The 23,431-nt window shown below is 44.6% G+C and overlaps 1 protein-coding gene across 1 annotated transcript in view; it reads left to right on the plus strand.

Annotated features, from left to right (window-relative positions):
- Positions 1-7,115: 7,115 nt before the first annotated feature.
- Positions 7,116-23,431, plus strand: part of MAPRE3 (microtubule associated protein RP/EB family member 3) — a 57,132-nt gene continuing 40,816 nt past the window's right edge. The window contains exon 1 of the mRNA XM_043917386.1: positions 7,116-7,283. The gene's annotated coding sequence lies outside the window, so the exon portion shown is untranslated. The remainder of the gene's footprint in view (positions 7,284-23,431) is intronic.

Genomic DNA, 23,431 nt, shown 5'->3' on the forward strand with positions numbered 1-23,431 from the left:
AGTCTTGTGATTAAAATTCATTCCTTAACAAAATTACATGCTGCTTCCACAAGCCCATGTACATTTTAAAGCCATGTCAAGGGTATCATATATCTGGGCATCAGTCCTATTTGAATGCCCTATTCCACTTTTGTGTGCTAAGTCACAGTCATGTCCGACTCTTTGCAACCCCATGGACTGTAGCTCCTCTGTCCCTGGGATTCTCCAGGCAAGAATACTGGAGTGGGTTGCCATTTCCTTCTCCAGGGGATCTTCCCAACCCAGAGATCAGAACCGCATCTCTTAACATCTCCTGCATGGGCAGGTGGGTTCTTTTCCACTAGAGCCGCCTGGGGAGTGAAAGTGAAAGTGGCTTAGTTGTGTGACCCCATGGACTGTATAGAACACCTGGGAAGTATCAGAAGAATAATTAACACTGTTGGTAACAATGACCAGCATCACAGCTCCTCTCTGCCCCTACTTCACAACCAGGGCAGGCCTGCAAGTGCCAATCTAAAATCTAGCTCCCCCACCAGCCAGAGTCGACCCACTCTCTCAGACTCCCTCCACCACCTGGCTTCCCCAGTCACCTTGGTCAAAGTACAAAAGGTTAAATTGTTTTTCACTTGCTTGGCTGTTTTCAGTCCCATGTGAAGTGCTGAGAATACAAAGGTAAATAAGATACAGTCTCTGAGAGTGAGGACCTCCAGCAATGAGATTTGTGAACAAGCCTGATAATATAAGGTGATGAGGGGCCATGACAAAGAAAGGACATGGTACCAAAAAGAACATATCAGTTGTCTGGAAGAGGTGCCTGACAGTGTCACAGAGATGACACTACAGCTGGTCTTGGAGAATTGAGTGGGACTTCACAGAATGAAGGGCAAAGGAGATTCCAAGTGGGATGGCCCCCATAACACTTGCTTGGCTGTGAAACAGAACTGCTTTCTTGAACAACTACAAGTCCTTGCTCTTTGGGGCTGACATGTATGGTGGGAAGTAGTGAGGTTGAGGGCACCAGAGGAGTGGAAAATGAAGTGGAAATGGTTAGTAGGAGCCAGATTATAATAGAGCTTCTCTACCATGTGAAAAAGTCTGAACTTCTATCCTTCAAGTCAGTGTTTCTCAAACTTTCCACTAATGTACCCCATAAGGCAGATTGGAGAGTTCAGGCTTAGAGGTGTCTTGAGTTCAAACTCTCTTTAAACGTCTTATCTTTAAAAGTATGTGATTCTTGCATTCTACTTCATTGTATGTCTGTTTTTAAAATATTTTAAGATGTTGTCCCAAATCTGTAAATAAAATTTAAGCTTGAGGAAGACATAACTATTCTACAGCTCCTCGTTCTGTTTCTTTACAAGACTCCCCCATGCCCAGGAGTTGCTTCACCCAGTTTGAGAAGGGCAGCCATAGGGATTTAAGCAGAGGAGTTATGTTGATAAGATTTCTCTTCTAGAAAGAGACTTCTAGCAGTGGTGTTGAGGATGGATCGAGGAGGGAGACACTAGAGGCATAAAGACCAGGTGGAGGTTCTGCAGTAACCCAAGCAAGAGATGCTAAAGGTGATGGAGATTAATAAGGAGAACAGAAATGAGAGTCATTTTTAAATGAAATCAGGGCTGCCCTTGTGGTTCAGAAGTTAAGACTTCATACTTCCATTGCAGGGGTGCAGGTTCAATACCTGGTCAGAAACTAAGATCCCACATGCAGTGCAGTGCAGCCAAAAAAGAATATATATATATATATATATACACACACACATATATATACCTGTGAAAGTGCTGCACTCAATACGTCAGCAAATTTGGAAAACTCAGCAGTGGTCACAGGACTGGAAAAGGTCAGTTTTCATTCCAATCCCAAAAAAAGGCAATGCGAAAGAATGCTCAAACTACCACACAACTGCACTCATCTCACATGCTAGTAAAGTAATACTCGAAATTCTCCAAGCCAGGTTTTACCAATACGTGAATCGTGAACTTCCAGATGTTCAAACTGGTTTTAGAAAAGGCAGAGGAACCAGAGATCAAATTGCCAACATCTGTTGGATCATTGAAAAAACAAGAGAGTTCCAGAAAAACATCTATTTCTGCTTTATCAACTATGCCAAAGCCTTTGACTGTGTGGATCACAATAAACTGTGGAAAATTCTGAAAGACATGGAATACCAGACCACCTGACCTACCTCTTGAGAAATCTGTATGCAGGTCAGGAAGCAACAGTTAGAACTGGACATGGAACAACAGATTGGTTCCAAATAGGAAAAGGAGTATGTCAAAGCTGTATATTGTCACCCTGCTTATTTAACTTATATACAGAGTACATCATGAGAAACGCTGGGCTGGAGGAAGCACAAGTTGGAATCAAGATTGCCTGGGGAAATATCAATAACCTCAGATATGCAGATGATACCACCCTTATGGCAGAAAGTGAAGAAGAACTAAAGAGTCTCTTGATGAAAGTGAAAGAGGAGAGTGAAAAAGTTGGCTTAAAGCTCAACATTCAGAAAACTAAGATCATGGGATCTGGTCCCATCACTTCATGGCAAGTAGATGGGGAAACAGTGGAAACAGTGGCTGACTTTATTTTTCTGGGCTCCAAAATCACTGCAGATGGTGATTGCAGCCATGAAATTAAAAGACGCTTACTCCTTGGAAGGAAAGTTATGACCAACCTAGACAGCATATTAAAAAGCAGAGACATTACTTTGCCAACAAAGGTCCATCTAGTCAAGGCTATGGTTTTTCCAGTAGACATGTATGGATGTGAGAGTTGGACTATAAAGAAAGATGAGTGCCGAAGAATTGATGCTTTTGAACTGTGGTGTTGGAGAAGACTCTTGAGAGTCCCTTGGACTGCAAGGAGATCCAACCAGTCCCTCCTAAAGGAGATCAGTCCTGGGTATTCACTGGAAGGACTGATGTTGAAGCTGATACTTTGGCCACCTGATGGGAAGAGCTGACTCATTGGAAAAGACCCTGATGCTGGGAAAGATTGAGGGCAGGAGGAGAAGGGGATAACAGAGGATGAGATGGTTGGATGGCATTACTGACTCAATGGACATGAGTTTGAGTAAACTCCAGGAGTTGGTGATGGACAGGGAGGCCTGGCGTGCTGCGGTTCATGGGGTCACAAAGAGTTGGACATGACTGAGCGACTGAGCTGAACTGAACTGATATATACATATATATAATAGAATTAATAGTATTGGAAAATGGTTCTGGTGTAGGGAGTCGGGGAGAAGATGTGGGTTAAGACCACCCTCAGGTTTTTCTTGAATAGTGATGTCATTAACAATAATAGGGAATATAGGGAAGTTGGGGTTTTGAGGGAGGAAGGGTAAATAAGTGTAACTTAAGCCCACTGAGTTTGAGATGACTGTGGGACACAGGGTTGGAGGTGTCTAGAAGGCAATTACATATATAGTTATCACAGCTGGAAGGGCTGATGGGGATGGAGATACAAATTCAGAAGTCACAGGAATAGCTGAAGCCACTCAGGAAGTATGTATAGAGGAAGGAGAAAAGGAAATGAGATGGAAATTCCAAGGATGGTTAAGGGCAGATTTTGGGAGCAAGGAAGAATGGAAAAAGAAAAGAAACGTCAAAAAGTCAAGAGGACTCAAGATGCCCTGGTGAATGGCCAATTCCAGGGCTGAGGGAGGGAAAGTACAAGATGAGCCTGGAACATCTTGTGTCCAAAAGCAAGGGAATGTTCAAAGAATGCTGGGGACAAATCCAAAGGATACAGGAGCCAACTTGAAGTTTCTTCCATTAGACAAATCTGTGACAAATTCAACATCAAAACACATAAGAAGAAAGGATTATAATCCACCAGGGGAAACTAGTCCCTGTCAACACTGATATAAATAAATAAATGGGAGTGGGTCTGAGCCCTAAACCAGAAACTGGCAACATGTGTCCATTGGATTTCAGAATCGCTAGGAACTAGTAACTGCTGTGCGTGCAGTCTGTTTTTCTTCTTTTTGAAATGATAATGTCCATAACAATTATCCTATGTCTGTGCCACTAGTATATGCTGGGGACATTAAGGCAGATGATGTTTCTCTTTACTTCACAGGTTTTCAAATCAAGGGGACTGGTACTCAAGGAGTGATACCAAGAATTGGACCTGAAGAGCCAAACCCACACTGAGCCCTGAGTTAGATGATGAGATCCTGGACTTCAAGTTGGTGCTGTCATGGAATGAAACGTGGGGGTCCTGAGGTAAGTGATGAGTGTATTTTGCATTGAGCGGGGTGTTAATTCTTGTCATTAGATGGTAGGGTGTGGCAGATTGCATTTTCCAAAGATGATTCAACAATATCTCTCACCCATATGCTCTTATTATGTGACTTGGATATTGCTTCCATTGAGGGGTAGAGTTTATGTTCCCTTTCTTTATTATTAGATAGATACGGTAGAAGTGATGTCTGAGGCTAGGTTATAAGAAGGGATGCAGCTTATCTCTCACTATAATATTCACCCTTGAAACCTACAGCTACCAAATATGTAGTGAGAAAGCTAGCTCCGAGGCAATATGGAGAGGGTTGTCTAGCCAGCCCCCTGTAGTTTAAGTTCCAGCCACCATCTGGACTGTAACCACCCAGCTGAGCCCTTCCTGAATTCCCATCCTACACAAACAGAGATAATGAAACGGTTGTTGTTTTAAACTGCTAAGTTAAAGTGATTTGTTTTGCAGCAATGGATAACTGGCACATGGTAAAAATGTGGAGAATCTGGGTGAAGGGTATACAGAAACTGTAGAATGGTCCTTTATGCCATGTGTGATGAATGGGTCGAGTTACTAGAATCACAATCTCTTCTCAGGATTACTCAGGGCCATCTGTACCACCCAAGTCCACACCTACAACCATAGAGATGAGCTGGAACTTCAGAATGGAGAAACAAAATAAACAGAGTCTGAAAATTTCCCCTTTGTCTTTGTGGCACCCAGATACCCTTTAGATACAGCTAGGAAAGGCTTCAAGTCTGCAACTCTGTGGCAGAAAAAGTTTTCTCTTTCTAGAACATTTTCCTGTCCTAATGCCCTGATTTGTCCTGGGAATTACCCTCTACAAGAAACCCTCTCCTTTCTGAGAATTGACTTGGATGGGCGGAGACAGTCTTGACTCACCATATATTGTGCCTCTCTCTTTTACTACTCACTTTGTAGTTGGCTGCCTTCTCCTTCTCCCCTGAGTAAATGGACTTAGTCAGAGTGCTTTGACACCCATAGTTCTGGGGTGGAATCTCTGGGAGTTATACAGGGAGACTAAGAAAAGAATGTTTGCCTATCAATTCTTACTTCTGAGTCATTCGAAGAGAATGCAGCATGTCAACAAACCCAGCAGAATCCAATGATCTTCACCAAGAGTGCTCAATTTCAGCTGGGTTAGGAATGGCAGAATAGTAAGGCATGAAGAGCCTGCACTGATTATAGAGGGTGATGAGAGTCATTGAGGAGGTCAGTACTGTGTGAGAAAAACTATTTAGTGGAAACATTAGGGAGGGTGTAGAAGGGAGACTAGCTACAGGTGAGAAATCAGGAAATAGAGAATGCCAGTTCAATTAATAGATGACTAGAGTTTTGGCACAAAGATGAAGAGCGAAAGGAGTGAGAGAGGAGTGTAATAGTAGCAGTAGAACTTAAAGATCAAATATGTGTAGGACTTCCCTGGTGGTCCAGTGGTTAAGATTCTGCCCTTTCATTGGAGGGGGCATGGATTTGATTCCTAGTTAGGTAAGTTCTGCATGCCACACGGTGTGGCAAAAAAAAAAAAAAAAAAGACTAAATATGTATAAAGATAAGGAAAATGTTGATGGAGACTCTGAGGCAGTTAGCCCAGAGAAAGTAAGAAAGAATTTTTAAGTTTTATAATCTTTTGATTCCTTTCACCCATTTATGTGGGGTCAAAGAAGATCTTTGAAGAGACTTTGAAGAAAACCTTTGTCTTCACTTGATCCAATTTCATAAACACTTACTGTTTCACATTCAGTGCTAGATGCTGAGGGAGCAGGTGAATAAGACAGAAATACTGCCCACAAAGGGTACACAGTCTGATTGAAGAGACACGCGCAAATGAAGGTCAACACTATAAGATGTGTGTCATGAAAGGAGGTATGTACAAACTAGGTACAGAGGTGACGTTAAGATACCCATGGGAGTCAGGGCTGAGCGAGGGAGACCCAGAAGTAATTTGCACAAGGAGAACCAAGCTGAGGACATCACAAACAGGTAAGCATAGGGAGCCTGGGGCAGAGCACTGGAGGACAACAATAGTAGGTGTGGACAGGAAGAAGGATCTAGAAGAACTGGGGAGATCCACAAAAACTGACCTAGAACAGGGAATTCAGGAACACCAATGAATATATCAAAGAGGGAGCTAGTTATGAGTGGGTAGAATCTAAACCAGCTAGTAGGCAAGATGAAGAAACAGGATTCGTTTTTACAAATGCATTGGGAGAGAGACAATAAGCTTGGTAAAAAAAGAAAAAGAAAAAGAAAAAAAAAACTAGTGTGTATAGATGATTTTGCTAGCTCCATTTGGGGGTAAAAGTACTGACTTTCTGATAAGAGACGGAAAGGAATGTTTAACACAAGTAAAGGAAAATTGAATTTGGATATTAGAGTAACACACTGCTATTGAAAAGCATAAACCAAGAGAGGAAAGAAAACCCAACCTTAGCACTCTCGTGTCGCTGAAAAAGAAGAAATATTCTCTTTCTCCTTTGCAGTAGCCGTGAGACAGATAAGAATCCGTCATCTGGCTACTATGGAATCAGGTTTAAGTGCTTGTTCCTTCTGTCCTCAGTTAGGGCGGAGGAATTGTTACCCTGTTGCTAAGGAAAAAGGAAGGGGCTGTTTCCGGTTGCCATGGTGACAAGGTGAGCGCGTTCCCTCGATACCGCCGTAAATTTATGAGATGGTGGCCTCTCCTTGTTGCTGTGGCAACTTAGAAGGGCTGTTCTCGTCGCCCCCACCTCCCCCCCACCCCACCTCCCGTCGCCGTTGCTAAGACAAGGTGGAGGTACTGGCTCTCCTTCCTTCGCCAACCAGTTGCCTTGGAGACGGCGGGTGCCCTGGCCCCGCCCCGCTCGGACTGACAGCGGCGGCCGCATCGCGCCTGCGCAGTGCTCTCTTCCCCCGCAGTCTGTGCGTTGAAGCCGGAGACCGCGGCGGCCTCTACTAGGACCCTCCGCCCCGGAGCCGCCGGCCGGAGCCGCAGTCTCAGCCGCAGCGTCCCCCCCTCCCACCGCCTGCCCCCCTCCCCCGCCGCCTCTACCGGAGCCACCTCGCGCACTGTGAGTCCGGGCCGAGGCGAACGACGCCGTGGGGCTGAGTCAGCGGGAGGCCCGGGCCCGGGCTGGGGGAGGGGAACCGAGCTGCCCCCTTCGCTTCCCGAACCGCGCCCCCGCGCCCCCCAACCGCATCTCCCCCACGCCCGCGCCTCCTTTCCTCCATTCCCCTCTCCCGGGCTCCCCGCGGCCTCGGCGGTCAGGCCTCCCCTTTTCTCCCTCCAGACCCACCTGGGGGGTTCTTCCCCGCGAGATGCGGCGCAACCGCACCTCCGCTCTGGACAGATTCCCGCCCCCCCCCCAAAAAAAAAAACACTGCCTCCCGTTCGCCCTTGTCCCTTCTCCTTACTCCTCTTGGGCCTGACATCTCCGGCCTCCCCGGTTTTCCCATGATATGCCAGGAAAAGAGTGACAAGGGAGAGAGAGAGGGCAGACTTGGGGGAGGGGGGGGACGTTGTGCCTGCCCAAACCTCGGGGCCTCAGGTTTCCTACCCACACGCTCCTGCCCTGGCTGGCATGGGGAGGCAGGTCTGGACAGTTCTCACTAGCTGCTGATTGCGTGTGGGTCTTTCCGGCCCCATCACCGTGATCAGCTACTGTTCAGTGAACACCCGCCGGTGCACGGTGGCCTTCCAGTGGGCTGAGCTCTGGCTTTGGCGGGCGCGGTGGAGAGGGACTGGAGGGAGGGGGGAGAAAGGTTGCGTTTGGGAGCTGAAGTTCCTGCGCTTCCAGTGTGGTGCTGTGAATAAGCATCTTGCAGTACTCTAAAATGCTTTTCCTCACTTCACCTGCCCCCACGCCCTCGCAGTACAACCTGGTGTAATAATGGAAGGTTTGGAAACAGGCCTGATATCCATAGCAAGTGCTTACTGTTTGTATGTTGAAGGGTTGTGGCAGGACTTGATCTTTAATACCTATAACTTCCAAGGGGTAGCCAACTGGGTGAGTGAGTCTGAGTTTTCAGGTAAGGTGCAGAGCTGACAAGGAGGAAGAAAACTGAGGTTTCTCACTGGTATTGGTCTGAGGCTTGCACCCCCTGCTTGCTGCAGCTGTGAGTCTCTCTGGGGGCTGTCACCTGATAGGGGTTCTAGCATATGTGAACAATTCCCCGGGGTTATGTTTGCTACCCATCCACCTGCCCATCATGCATTCCCTGATCTTGGAACAGAGGAGGAGGCCAAATTGTTTTCTTTTCCAGGAGAAATAGGGCTGAAGTCAGAGTTGGTGCCCATAGCCAACAGCTCTTAATCAACGTGCCTCAACTCGAAGGCTCCTAACTACTTACTGTGTGTACCTCATTGTCAACTTCCTTTGATTCTTTTTTTTTTGGCTTTCAGATTTTAGTGTACTGTCAGAAACTATGTCTAAATATCAGCCAGTTAAACTGTAGAAGCAGCTCAGGTTTTATTGACTTCAGGCTCAAAAAGAGTAGATGGTTCGGTTCTAAACATCATGCCGAAGGACACACAGATTTGGAGTTTCGGGCTTGCAAACAGTGAGGAATAACAATTTAGCTCCTTGACTTTGCTCAATCATGGCCTATTGGCAGCCTCCTCAGAGCCACTCCCCACCCCCATGCCCATCAGATTAGTTTACAGTAGCAAGGACGGCTGTCGCCCTAGTTTTAAACATAGAGATGAAGTTCAGGAAGACTACTGCCCCCATGTAGCAGTGCAGTTTCTTCTGTTTAAAATGCCAGTCTGGGGTTTGGCGGGATGCACCTGCCTGTGGGCCGATGGGAACCATGGGGCCTGAGCGTTACATTCCTTCTGTGTGGTCCGCTCTCTGTCGCATAGCTCACCGAAATACCCGGGCAGGGCCGGAGCAGACAGCTGTGCTGGAGAGCTGCTCCTCCTGGGTTGAGTGTATTTTGGGAATCAGCGATATTTACTGGGGTGGAGGGTGGTGAACTAAGAAGCAAGAAAATGTGTCAAGGCTAGATAGATCAGGAGGGTGTGAGTAAAATGTTCCCTTTGCAATTTGCCATGGGATAGGACATTTTCAGAGCATCCCAGTGGTTTTTATATGGGTTAATTTGCCTTTGAAATCCATACCAGCATTTTATGAGATAATGATGGAATGCCTTTTAAACTGCTGCTCTTGGGAAACTAAAATACCAGTGTCTTATATGTTGCCTATTCAGTTGTCACTGAGTGTAATTGTTAGGATCAAGGAGAGGGACATGATTTGAACCAAATTAGACCTAAGTCTGTGTGGTCTGTGTTTTACTTTTACAGCACTACATTTCCTTGATTCTAAGACACATTGCCAGTTTACCAGCAGCTTTTAGGTAAATTCATTTAACACTACCAGATCAAAATATATATGTTGAATTTAAGGTGCATCCTAATTTTAGGAACATTAAAATATCCGGGAAGTGGCAAGACTTGAAGGAACGATTTGCATGTCTTAGAACCGAGAATGATATTTATAATATTCCTGGGTATGTGATTGTCCTGAGAATGCATGCATTGTGAGGAAGGATTTCCTTAAGTCCTTTCTGTAAGCCCACCTACTTTTTGGAGTTATGTGTGTAAGATGATTGACTGAAGTTAGGCATGGCAGTTAGCTGTTGAACAGAAGAAAGTTCCTATGTAGGAATCTAATGCAAGGCCTCCATATAGTACCCTCCAGAAGCTGAGCCAACTAGCTGGCAGCAAACATCTTATGAGCTATACCTGAAATAGTCAAGTAACATCTCTCAGAAGCTGAACAGAAAGCGTAATTTTTCTTAGCCAGAATCATCTGATTTGTTTACAGATACATTTGTAAAGATCCTAAGAAACATGTCCTCCTCCCATAGGACATTAGAAGTAGAGAGGACTTCAGATGATTCAGTATTCTCATTTCCAGATTTTGACATGGGACACCAAGAGTTAGTGATTTGCCTGAGGTCACCCAACTAATATAGAAAGTATGTGAAAACACTTTGTCAACTATATACAGCATGCAAATTAACATTAGTAGTTATTAGTGGCTGAGTCAGGATTAGCACCCAGATTGCCAGTCTAGGGCTATTCTTCAATGCCATGTTACCGCATCCCTCATTTTTAATATTCCAGAGGGTTTTAATAAAAGTAATTTAGTAGTCTGTAATTAGCCCTGTTGACAAGGGCTTGTTTTATTGTCTGAGGCATTGCAGAGCCAGGTGAAATTGAGTGTCACACTGTCTAATTAAATATTTATTCTTACCACCTTAAAAATAATTTTTCCTCACACATTTCCACTTCAAGAAAGTTTTTCCTTCCTTAAATTTGCATCATTTAACATAAAGCAAATGCAAAGGTGGGTATCCAAAGTCGTCTCAGCTTCTTATCCATGAGGTTACTGCTGTATTCCAGGAAACAAGGTGGAGAGGGCTGAAAGGGGGCAGAGAGGAGGCACAAACTGGATTATCTTCCAGCTCCCAGAATGTAACCTTCTGTGATTCCTGGAAGCCATAGAAATTTCTAGTCCCTGGCTTCCCTAGTGGCTCAGTGGTAAAGAACCCACCTCCCAATGCAGGAGATTCTGGTTCAATCCCTGGGTCGGGAAGATCCTCCAGAGAAGGAAATGGCACACTCCAGTACTCTTGCCTGGAAAATCCCATGGACAGAGGAGCCTGGCAGGCTGTAGTCCATGAGGTCACAAAGAGTTGGACACGACTTAGTGATTAAACAACACCATTCTTGAGAAAGCGAGACGGTCTGGCCTCTGGAAGCAGACAAACCTGAGTTCAAGTCCCAGTCCCACCACTTCCTGGCCGTGTAGCCTTGGGTGAGTTACAGAACCTGAGTGCCAGTGTTTTCACCTACAAGCCTGAAATGATAACCATCTGTTTTACAGGGTGAGGATTAAATGAAAGGGAGTATGTAGAGTACCTGCTTAATAAAGGATAGCAACCATCTGTTTATATTACTAAAGTATAAAATAAAAAATAACGGTTTCAAAATTTTATCAGGACCCAAGTCCATCTTGGACACTCAATTGAGCAACCCCCATCTCCCAACAGCCCTGTGGGTGTGTTTGACATGCACAGAGGGCTTTATCCTGTGAAGACCTGGCACTTGCAGTGTTATTTCAACTGCCAAAATAGGAGTATATGAACTGCCCCTTTGTCTCCATGTATTCAGCTGACCTGGTTATCTGAAAGGCTGGCAGGGTGGGAGCAGTTGAGGAGGAGAGCACAGACTTGGTGTGTTTGTGTGTGTTGTGGGGGCGGTTAGTCCTCCGTTGGGGAGGCCAGTCTGGGGAGGGATCTTAATTTGAAATGAAAAAGCTGCTGAGCTGTCCCTCGTGAGTAAAGCTCGCAGTGGCCTTCATTCAGTTCCTCTGCTCTCAGAGGCTTTGCTTTCATTAGTAACTGTGCTCTGATCAGCTCTGCATCTGGGAGACATGGAGAGCCAGGGAGAGGAACAATCCCTCTTCGGAGGGAAACCTCCTTGCCAGTGAGGAGAGTAAAGAGAGGTCATTTGGGGTGGCACCAGTTCCAGGTAGAGTCAACCACATAATTAGGGAGCTGGGACAAGCCATTCAGTCTTTTTAAATTCCTAAAAAATCTCATTTGGAAAGAAAATACTCCTAAATAGGCACGTAAAGACTAAAAATTTAAACACAATAGTTTTTACCTCCAGAAAATGGAATTTGAGAGTGGAGGAGTGAAAAGGAGACTCAAGGGAGAACTTCTTTTTTCATATTTAGTTCTATATGTGAATTCTATCTACATGTGAATTCTCCTTTTTTCATATATAATTCTATATGTGAATTCTATGTATGTGTGATTTCTCCTTTTTTCATGTATAATTCTATATGTGAATTGTTATAAGAAGCAGGTATGCTTTTGTATTGAGGGTGGAAGGAGAAGGGAGTGACAGAGGATGAGATGGTTGGGTGGCATCACCAACTCAATGGACATGAGTTTGAGAGCTAGTGAAGGACAGGGAAGGAAGCCTGGCATACTGCAGTCCATGGGGTTGCAAAGAGTCGGACACGACTTAGTGACTGAACAATGAACAACAAAATGCTTTTGTGATTTAATGAAGACCAATAGAGTTGGTAGTGGTTGTTTTCCAGCAATCACATTTTGGTGCGCAAGAAGCAGATGCCTTTACTTGGAGCCGGCACTGCTTGGGGCAGATAGGGTTAGACTACTTCCTTCCAACAGGCTGAGCTGTTTGTACCAAACCAGGGTCAGGAAGATCCACTAGAGAAGGGATAGGCTACCCACTCCAGTGTTCTTGGGCTTCCCTGGTGGCTCAGGTGGTAAAAAATCCGCCTGCGATGCAGGAAACGTGGGTTCAATCCTTGAGTTGGGAAGATCCCCTGGAGAAGGGAAAGGCTACCCACTCAAGTATTCTGGCCTGGGGAATTCCATAGATGTTATAGTCCATGGGGTCGCACAGAGTCAGACACGACTGAGCGACTTTCACTTTCAGACTTGTAGGTGAACTCAGGACCTTCCAAAGTGGCTGCTTCCTGGCAGCCCAGTATTCATCACTGACCTCCTACTTCATTGCCTTTTCCTAGTCTTTTCATTCCCTTCTTGAGAATGATCCCTTCCTTCTCTCGAAGGGTTGACGTAATCATTGCTATTCTAATATGCTAATTTAACTTTCAACTATTGATGAAAATGACATCTGACTAGATGACCTTTATGAAAAATCCATGCCCCTTATATCCAGAGAAAAACATGATCTGAAAGGATGCTGCTGCTGCTAAGTCTCTTCAGTCGTGTCCGACTCTGTGCGACCCCATAGACGGAAGCCCACCAGGCCCCCGCGTCCCTGGGATTTTCCAGGCAAGAACACTGGAGTGGGTTGCCATTTCCTTCTCCAGTGCATGAAAGTGAAAAGTGAAAGTGAAGTCACTCAGTCGTGTCTGACTCTTAGTGACCCATGCAGCCTACCAGGCTCCTCCATCCATGGGATTTTCCAGGCAAGAGTACTGGAGTGGGCTGCCATTGCCTTCTCCAGATCTGAAAGGATATATGTACTCCAGTGTTTACTGCAGCACTGTTTACAATAGGCAAGACATGGAAGCAACCTAAATGTCCATCGACAGAGGAATGGATAAAGACGTGGTACATTTCTACAATGGAATATTACTCAGCTATTAAAAAAAATGAAATAATAACCACTTGCCACAACATGGATAGACCTAGAGACTGTCATACTGAGTGAAGTAAGTCAGATAGAGAAGGAGAAATATTGTATGACATCTTTCATATGTGGAATCTAAAAAATGATACAAATGAACTTACTTACAAAACAGGAAGAGACTCACAGACTTAATATCTTTAACTTATGGTTGCCTGTACACACTGCTGTATTTAAAATGGACAACCAACAAGGACCTACTGCATAAAACATGGAATTCTGCTCAATGTTATGCAGCAGCCTGAATGGGAGAGGAGTTTGGAGGAGGATGGATACATGTATATGTACGGCTGAGTCCCTTTGCTGTTCACCTGAAGCTATCACAACCTTGTTAATTGGCTATACCTCAATACAAAATAAAGGTGTTTTTTTTTTTAATTTTAAAAAAGAAAAATCCATGCCCCTTACTTAGCATCAAGAGGGCTTGAAGTATAAAGGTGTGCAGCTGAAATGCTGACACCCTCTATTACGGTAGCTGCATTTCAGATCAGATCTGGCCAGTAGAGTACAACTTTCCACAGCAATTTTTTAACCACTTCTCCTAGGAATCACTGATAACTGACAGAATTATTAAATATTGTTGAGCTTTAATTTTCTCATAAGTTTCAGTCCTGTTTTCTAGCCAGATGTCCTGTTTATTATAGGAAGATGACACACCTATCATCGGACACGTGCTTTGACTTACTTAACCCAGAGCTAGCATGGGTTGTGCTGAGTAATCCACATTCCATCACCCATCCTTCCCTTTGGCCAAGAGTACAAATTTGTGTGACAGTTGGCCAAGGATGGTTTTTACTCTGTGTAGAGTTGACTGGCCAATACCAGCCTCAGTCTAACATCTTGTTCTTACTAGCATCATGCGCTGCCAACTTTGTTAAATGGGCGTAACATAACACTGGTGTTTTGAGCTTTGGACATGTCATTTGCTGAAAGTAAATAAAGATCTGGTCTATCTAAATATTTTGACTCAATGTAAAATGATTTTTTTCCTGAAACTATTCCCTGTATATAGGAGATACATACCAGTTGTGTGATATGTTTAAAATGACTGAGCAAGAGCATGTCTTCAAATCTGCCCTGTCATTTTGACAGTGTGTATCAAAAGCCTTAAAAGGAACATATGTTTAGATCAGAAATTGCTGTTCTAGGAATATTGCGAAAATCAGAGTTCTATATAAAAGATCCTATAGAATGATTTTTATTAATGCAACATTATTCATTATAATCATTATTAACAATATCAAATGGTTAAAACAACCAAAAGGATCAACAGTCAGGTATTTGGTCAGTTCACCCAGATAGAATATTGCACAGGCATTAAAAATTTCCTGCAATATTTATTGATATCAGAAACTTTGATATAATCAATGAAAAAGGGATGCAAAATTGTGTGTCCAGAATGATACCAATTTTACTTTAAAGGATATGAAAAGGTACTAGAAGGGCATATGCCAGAACCATCAGTGATTATCTTTAAGTAACAGGAATACTTTTTTTTCTGAGTGTTTTTCAGTGTTTTCCAAACTTTTCTGCATTAAGCAGCTATAACTTTTATTACACAATTTTTAAACCAATGATGTATAGATTCCATGTAGTAGAACAATCTCTAAGAAAATTCCAAGATATTTAATTTTTTACTATTTTGTTTCACTGTGGTTGTGATTAAAGATAAACACTTCTCAAAGGTGTTCCTTTAGATGCTGCTTCATTTCTTCTTTGAGAGAGAGCATACCGGGAGTATGACTGTGTGGGTGTGTGACTAAAAACACAGCCTAGAAACTCCCAAGTTCAACCACCCAAGTGAAATAGTTCCTCTTGACTCAAATGAGAAGTAAAAAAAAAAAATTATGATAAGAGAATGTCTTACAAAATAGTCTTCTTTGCCTCTTAACTTTTGCTGTTTAAACTTATCAGGTTTCAATAAAACCCTGTATGGCACAGGGCTCCATTATGGGGGGGGCTTTTTCTCCCCAAGTCTTTGCAGATTCTCTGGTGTGGTTCCCCCATGGCTCAAGTGCCTGATTTGAGGCTTTCTCTCTCGCAAGAGCTGGACATGACTTAGCGACTAAACCACCACCAGTACCACTCTTGTTTTGGTGGTTGTATACCTATCTGAACTACCTGTTTTGAAAGACTGTGCCCAGGCCTCCGGCAGCCTCCTCTCTCCCTTTGCCCTTGGCCATATTCTGTTCTGCCATGGCCCTTTTTCTTCCAAGCGTGGAAAAGTTTGGGTGCCCGCCAGTGTCCACCTGACGACAGAAGCCCTCAAGGAGATGGGCTGGGCAAGCCCCTGGAGCTGCTGGCTGTGAAGGGACAGGCTGGCCTGGCAGCTGTCCTCTTGCTCATTTTCCCACCCACGCACACACTGTGCATCATCTTGATGGCCCGTCCAATGGGCCGATTGCTGTCCCCCACCCGCGGTGGTGTCTGCCCACCTCTGAGCACTGGGGAGCCCAGACGTAGACTTGAGGAACCGTGTGGCCTGTCACACAGCTCAGCCTGTATTGTGATATAAAATGTTTTCTTAAGCAGGATCTGCTTCTTCTTCCAAGTGGTTCTGACTCCCAAAACACCCTCCCAGACAGGGTGGAGGCCTGTCCTGCCCTCAGGAATTGTTAATGAGCAAGTCTTTGGGTATGGCTCACTGGAGACGCTCCACCACCTGGAGAGAGTGATTGAGGAAGAAGCATTCATCTTCTCTTGAGGGTGTTATTGTCCTGGTCACCTTGTAATTTCAGTGTTGTTTCCTAACTGGTAAGAAATGAAATCTTAGCTTCTCTGAGTCAGCAGGATCCTAGCTGAACTAATGTGTGTTGTGCCATGTGAAAGGGGCAGGTTTTGAACCCGTGGATGAAATTAAATATCCCTTCCTGTATCAGGAGTTATCTCCAGTTAGGGTAATACGTACTGTGTAGCTAGATCTTTCTGCAGCACCAGACTCTTGGCAGATGGCCATCAGTCCCTGCAGATTATTGCCACTTATCAGGGATTCAGGTTTAGTCTCTGATCTGTTCTGATTTTAGATGGTAGAGTTCACAGCTGAAAGCTCCCAGTTTGGGCATCCTATTAACACCTTTAAGTGACAGGACCACTGCTAAGTGAAGAGACGTGTTATGCTGGCCCTAAAATAGCAAGGTACAGTGTTTTGAGACTTGATAAGACTTGTATTCCCCAGGAGGTATAGTTTCCAGGTTTATAGGTTATTCATATAAATTTGCATATTGTCATCGCAAGGGCTTATTCTAAGTGTACTCTCAACAAGTATACTTTCTGTTTTGCATTCTGAGTCATTATAGGGTGTAAAAGAAATGAGATTCAGCCCCTGTCCATGAGAGACCACAGTCTGGTTTGGAAGATAAGGTGGATGTGTGGAATGACCAGTGTGCATGACAACACTGGACATCGCTAATACATCTGTGCTGCTTTGTTGTGTAAGACACGGTCTTTGCCCTTAAGGAACTCAGCTAACATTCTGGCGAGAGACTTGGACACAAATTTATATAGATCACTATAACACCAGGGGATGGAAACTCCAGCAGTGATGGGAAGGGGTGCTTTGCTAACCCTGGGCGCAAGAGTGACCCTGAGCCTGTAAGAGCCCTGGAGAGCTTCAGAGAGGGAGGCGCATCATCGCTGATGGGCGGGGTTGACAGAGGGTCCCGCCCACCGGAGGACAAATGAGTAAGAGAGTTCAGGCAAAAGAAAAGAACAGAGTATTGTGTTAAGTCACTAGGACTATATATAGAGTCTAAACTCAAAAAGGACTCTGAGAGGAGAACAATCATTGTGAACCAGAGAAATCAGAAAAGACTTCACAGAGGAAGCAGAACCTGAGCTCGTCTTGAAGATGAGCAGGACACCAGAGAGGGCCTTCCACGAGGTAAGGGGCCGTGTCCTGGAAGGACTGGCTGGCTGAGGAGCATAAGTAGGTCACCCTTTTCAGATCGAGTCTGAGAATTTGGAAAATACTGGTAACAGTCAGAAATTAGGAAGTTGGAGAGACGGTTTGAAGATAAGTTTTGGCTTAGGCACAGAGAGCTAAAGGTGACAATCGGTGACATCCAAGTGGAGTGATCCCAAAAGCCCAGAAGCTGAGGGTGAGGTTGGGTGGAGCTGTGGATGTGCGAGTCAACAACACAGAAACACCGGCTTCCCTGAAAGGTGGCGGGGGGGGGGGGGGGGTCTCTCCAGGGGTCTTGGGTACAGAGCACAAAGACCAGAGCTCCAGGTAGTAAGCTTTGAGAATTGTCCATAATGAGAGAAAAAGTGAAGCACTGTGGGAAGTAGAAGGCTTCAGCAGCAAGGGCAGAGTACTTCAGGGCTGCTGGTTCAACTAGACTCAAGGCTTTATTCAGATGAAAATCATGGCAAGAGTGTTGTTCCAGTAAAACCCTGGAGTTGGAAGCCAAGTTGGGTAGGGTGAAGCGGGGACCTGGGTGTAGAGAAAGTAGAGGCGATGGGTGGTCACCAGAGAGCAGCAGAGAAGGGGTGGAAAGCAGTGACCAGAAGCAGCAGGATCAAACTTTGTTTTGTTGTAACTGTATTTTTTTTTTTTTGTAACTGTATTCTTGATCAGCAAACAGATATAAAATTTTAGTCAGCATGTATTTTTTCTGTTTATATAATTTTTCTGTATTAAAGTATGCTTCATCTGTAGATTTCTCTGTGTCAACATAAGCCATATATTTATCACTTCAAATATGCCATTCCTTCTGTGGTATTCCATTACATTGATACCAAAATGTGCTTAATCATCAATCTATTACTGAGCAGTTGGGGTGTTTCCAACATTTTGCAAGTGTAAATATCTCTGCTCTGAACATCACTGTACAGATTACTCTTTTTCTTTTGTGGGCTATTTCTTTAGGGGTATATCCTATAAAGTAGAATTACTGAGGCGAAGCACATAAACAATGTTGTTTTTTTTTTAACTGAGATATAATTGACATAACAACATTATATTGGCTTTGATGACTCAATATTTGTATATGCCTCAAAATTATCACCATGATAAATCTAGTTAGCATCCATCACCACACATAGTTACAGATTTTTTGTTGTGCTCTTTTAAGATCTTCTCTCTTAGCAACTTTCAAATATACAATACAATATTATTAACTATAGTCACCATGCTGTCCATTATATTCCCCAGCACTTACTTATTTTATAACTGGAAGTTTGTACCTTTTGACCACCTTCACCCAGTTCCCCCACCCCAATTCCCAATCTGGCAACCACCAATCTGTTCTCTGTATCTATGAGTTCAGTGCTTTTCGATCTCACATATAAGCAAGATAACACAGTATGTCTTTTTGTGTGCAGCTTATTTCTCTTAGCATTAAGCCCTCAAGGTCAATCCGTGTTGTAAATGGCAAGATTCCTTTTCTTTTTTAGGGATGAATAATATTCCCATTGTGTATATATACATTTTCATTACCCATTCATCTACTGATGGATTGCTTCCAGAGACTTAGATTGCTTCCATGTTGTTGTTTCAATAGGCTTATTATACATTGTTCTCCATGGTGATCTGACTAACTTACAATCCGAGTAAGAGTTTGGTATCAACTTAGAATGATTTCTGATAATAAGAAAACCTCAGCATGTTTGATGGTGGAAAGGAAAAAGGGTTATCTGAGGGAAAAAGTCTGACTTCTACTGCAAAAGGATTACCTAGCCAAGTCCCCAAACTCAAGATATTTATTGAAAATGGCTTCGGATGCAATAAAAACATTTTAACATAAAAAAAAAACCCCAAGAGAGAAGGGGAAGAAACAGGAGTAATCTTGAGGATACCAGGGCAGAGGTAACTTTGTAGGAGAGGGAAGGGCTCCCTTCCTCTGAGACTGGTAGGAGGAGAGAGTAGGGCTCTTTGTACCCCTGACTTGCAGAGTGAAGTCCAGGGGAGATGGCTGGAGTTCCTGCTAATAAAAGACCTTTTCCGTAGTGAGATAGAGCCAAGGCCACTTGCTGAGGTGGGGGTGAGGTACTGAAGGTCTGAATTAACCACTGTGAGAAATGAGCCTGGGCGTTTGAGAGATGAATGAAAGTCTTGTTGTGCAAGGGTGGGGGCTGAGTTGGATCCATGAATTCCTAATGGGCTAAGTCTCTGAAGTCCTGTAGTCTAGAGAAGCAACAGTAACTAGGGGGGCACAAGGAAGGGGGCGATTTGGCATTCTCAGGGCAAGGTTTCTGAGGAGGCAGAGTTTGAGATGGCAGTGGAATAGCTGGCCCTGAGGTCAGAGGTGGAGGGAAGCACTGCAAATCGAAGACAGGCGCTGGTCATCAGAGGAATGATGGGGAGAGTCATTATAGGCTCCAGTGAGAACAGACAGGGGGTATGGAAAATGAGGGATGAGCAGGAAGGAGGTTACTGACAGAAGAAGATTTTAATTTTAAACTTTGGCAAAGGCTGTTTTTACTTTTATATAAGTTTTAAGTTTTAGTCTTTTAGGTTTTACATTTAGATCTATGACCAATTTTGAGTTAATCTTTGTATATGATGCAACGTATGATCAGTTGCTGTTGCTGTTTTTTGCATAGAAATATTCAAGTTTTCCAGCACCGTTTGTAGTTCCTCACCATCCCATATGGGATCTTAGTTCTCCAACTAGGGATCAAACCTATGCCCCCTGCATTGGAAGGCAGAGTCTTAACCACTGGGCTGCTGGGGAAGTCCCTGTTTTTACTTTCACTTATTCACCTTTGTAGAATGTTTGGTTTCTCTTTTTATTTATTTTTTTGTAGAATGTTTTTGTTTTTTTTTCCTTAACATGGGCACGTATTACCAGCAACTTTTTTTTAACTAATTGAAATCTCTGGAGTAGAGCTGTGCCTCCAGGGTGTGGCAGGATTATGCCGAGGTTGATGAAGGAGAAGTAAAGATGGAAGAGCGTCACAGAGTCTGGCTTGATAAGGTGCTAGCACCATGAGGTGTCTCTGCTTGTCAGCCATTGCTCCCATGGTCACAGCTTGTCACTACAGAGTGGAGCGGCACCCAACCACCAGTCTGTATCCACCCACACAGTTTTAGCATTTAAAACCTGAGCAGGCCAACCTTCCCTAGGTTTGGCAGCCATATTTTTGATGTCCTGTTGTGTGGGCCTGGCTGTTTCCCACTCTGCCCAAGTGTCCTACTCAGCCATTCCTCTCTGACCTCTGTCCATGAAGATGCCTCCTCCAGGCATGAGGCAACTTGCCAAGAACGTCGTTTTGTGAGCGGGCTGTGGGTTCCCCCTCAGCCTCACTCATCCCCTGCCAGGGTGCTTTGTGCAGTGTGCAAACTGTACACCTGTAAATCGCAGCCCTGTTTCTCTCTTGCCTGTTTTGAAACTTGGCCTAAGGTCCTTGCCTCATCTGACCCCTCTTCCTTCTCATGTCCTCCTCAACCATCCACTTTGACCTGACTTTGACTGACACCGTTGGCTGTGGCCTGTCACTTGCCAGACTCACATTACCTTCATGCTTCACCAGAAGCCCCTTACACAGCTAACCGTGCACAGCCATCACAAGGGCCAAGCAGGGGCCTGAGCAAGGTGGAAACACGTGGAAAGTGAGTGCCAGCATCAACACAGGGCTGTGAAAAAGCCCAGGCCAGTACCTTGTATCCTTTCCAGGGATAAACCTTGCCTGAACGTTCTGAAATATCAATAAGTGATGTTTCGTTAAAGCCAGGACTAAGCAGGAGTATGGCTCCCAGCCAGTCCCTACCAGGAAGGAACGCACAGTACAGGCCCCAAGTCAGGTGGGGTAGGCACCAAGGTGCATTGTTTTGCATGGAGATTTAAACAGGCTTTTTGTAAACCTGACCCCCTGCTGTTGGTCTTCTCTCTTTCCTCCTAGTCAGCCTGGGTCTGAGCAATTCACTCTTGACTCATCGTTAGTAAAGAGGAAGACTTGTTATGACTGAGAGGTGGCCGTACACTTGAGAACCATGAGCCCAGAATCAGGAGACCAGGACTTAGAGTTATGTGACCTTGAACAAGGCACATCTCTTCCTTGACCCCCACTTTCCTTTTCTGTTAAGTGAGGAGTCTTGGCATATGCTGTTCCCTCTGTCCAGAACATTCTTTCGTGGCCTTTTTAGGCTGAGTCTCTGTAACCTCACCATGCCTTGGCCTCAATGGCAATCCCTCAAGGAAGTGTTCTGTGACCCAGCTCCGCTCCAGTTTGGGGGCCCCATGACAGGGTTTTTCAAGTGGTGGATTTCAACCACTAACTGGTTGTGAGATCAATTTATTGGGTTGTAACCAGCATTTTCCAAATGAAAAGACCAGAAAATATCAGAGGGTATCACTCGTAGTAAGAATTGTTGGATGGAACTTATATTTTATTATCTGTGTCTGTGTGTGTGTGTTTGTATATATCAATATATTAGATTGAATTTAAAATGTGTCTTTTATAAGAAGTGAAAAGTCTTTGCTTTCAAAACACCCTAATTGTGTGTTTTTTCTGCAGCGCTTAATGTGATCATAATTACGTAGTTATTTGTGTGATTTCGTTACTCCTGGGCTATTTCACTAGATAACAAGCTCGATGAGTCCAGGATCAAGACTGACTGACCCATCCTTGTAAGAACTGGAGATTGTTGAGACCCAACAAATAGTTGCTGAATGAGTGGATTTCTGAGGAGTGCTTTATTGCTGTCGGTCCTCAGGTCTGTGAGGCAGTTCTTAGAAGTGGTAGATCGTGGCTGCAGTAATAAACCAATTACCTTCATCACTGCTGGACAAGAGTGACAGAAAGAGTGGTTCTTGGGTCTCTCAGTCTCCATGTTGAGAAGGAGGGGCACCAGAAACCAAGAAGGCCAAGCTAGCGCCCCTGAGAGAGAGAAGGGACGAGGAGGACAGACACCAGCTCCTTCGGCAGCAAAGCCTCACTCGGGCAGAGATCTCCTTCCAGTAACACAGAGATAGGATCTTCAGAGACTGAAACAACTGCATAGTCTGTGCTCACGTAAAGACAATGGCCACTTGCCTAGTGTAATAAGCTCTCCCAGGGACCCATTTCCCACTCTCCTGGGTATAGGAGATGAGTGCTAAGCCCGGGAGGGCCTAGTGCCCTCAGGGTAGACTCCAGAACTCCTTTTCTCTCTGCAGCACCCCCACCCCACCCACCAACACTTCAGAGAACTGATCTTCTTGAGGCATCTTTCTGCACCTGGCCATTCTCACAACAGGTAGAATGAGTACCCTGCACCTTCCCAGATGTGACAAGCCTGTGATTGTAGCCCAGAGGACTTCCCATGGCTTGGAAGCAAGACCTAGCCAGACGCTGCTTCGGCCCAGAGCTGTTCCAGGATGTGCCAAAGGTCATAACTCAAGCGGACTTTGCTTCTGAGGCCCGCTTGAGGGCGTTGGAAACCCACTGATAACACAGGCCCTGTCTGGAGTGTTTAAGTCCAATTTGCTGCTTTATCTTCAAAGTTCATCATCTGAACTCAGATGGTTCTGGCAGCATCTAGTTGTGTGGAAATTATGTTACTTCCTGCCTGGAGCAGATGACCTCTTTGGGAGGGATGAGGGAATAATAACTAGTTATTTTAGAGTTCTCAGAACTCTTAGCTAAAACATCTTAATTTTGTTTTGACTGCACCGTACAGCATGTGGGATCTTAGTTCCCCAACCAGGGTTTGAACCCATGCCTCCTGCAGTGGAAGCATGGAGTCTTAACCACTGGACAGCCAGGGAAGTCCCAAAGCATCTTAATTTATACACTGCCTTCAGCTTGGTTTTCTGGAATTGTCAGCCCCTTCTAACAGCCTCTCCAAAGAGGCTGCCTATTAGCTTCTTCAGGAAGATTTCTCAGGTACTTGAACAGCACCTGGTGGTTGAGGGCAGGAGGTGAGTTAAGAGAAATCACCAAGAAGCCTTTGACTGCAGGTTGTCCCTGGGCAGCAGCCACCACTCACCTCTGGTCCTTTCCCCCTGTTGGGGATTTAGGGCTTGGAAAAGTATCCTTCAAACAGCTACCAAATCCTGGCATTTCTCTGAAAAACACTCTTGAGACTTTTTGTATCAA

The sequence above is a fragment of the Cervus elaphus genome, chromosome 11 (assembly GCF_910594005.1).
Source record: "Cervus elaphus chromosome 11, mCerEla1.1, whole genome shotgun sequence".
Classification (NCBI taxonomy): Eukaryota; Metazoa; Chordata; class Mammalia; order Artiodactyla; family Cervidae; genus Cervus; species Cervus elaphus.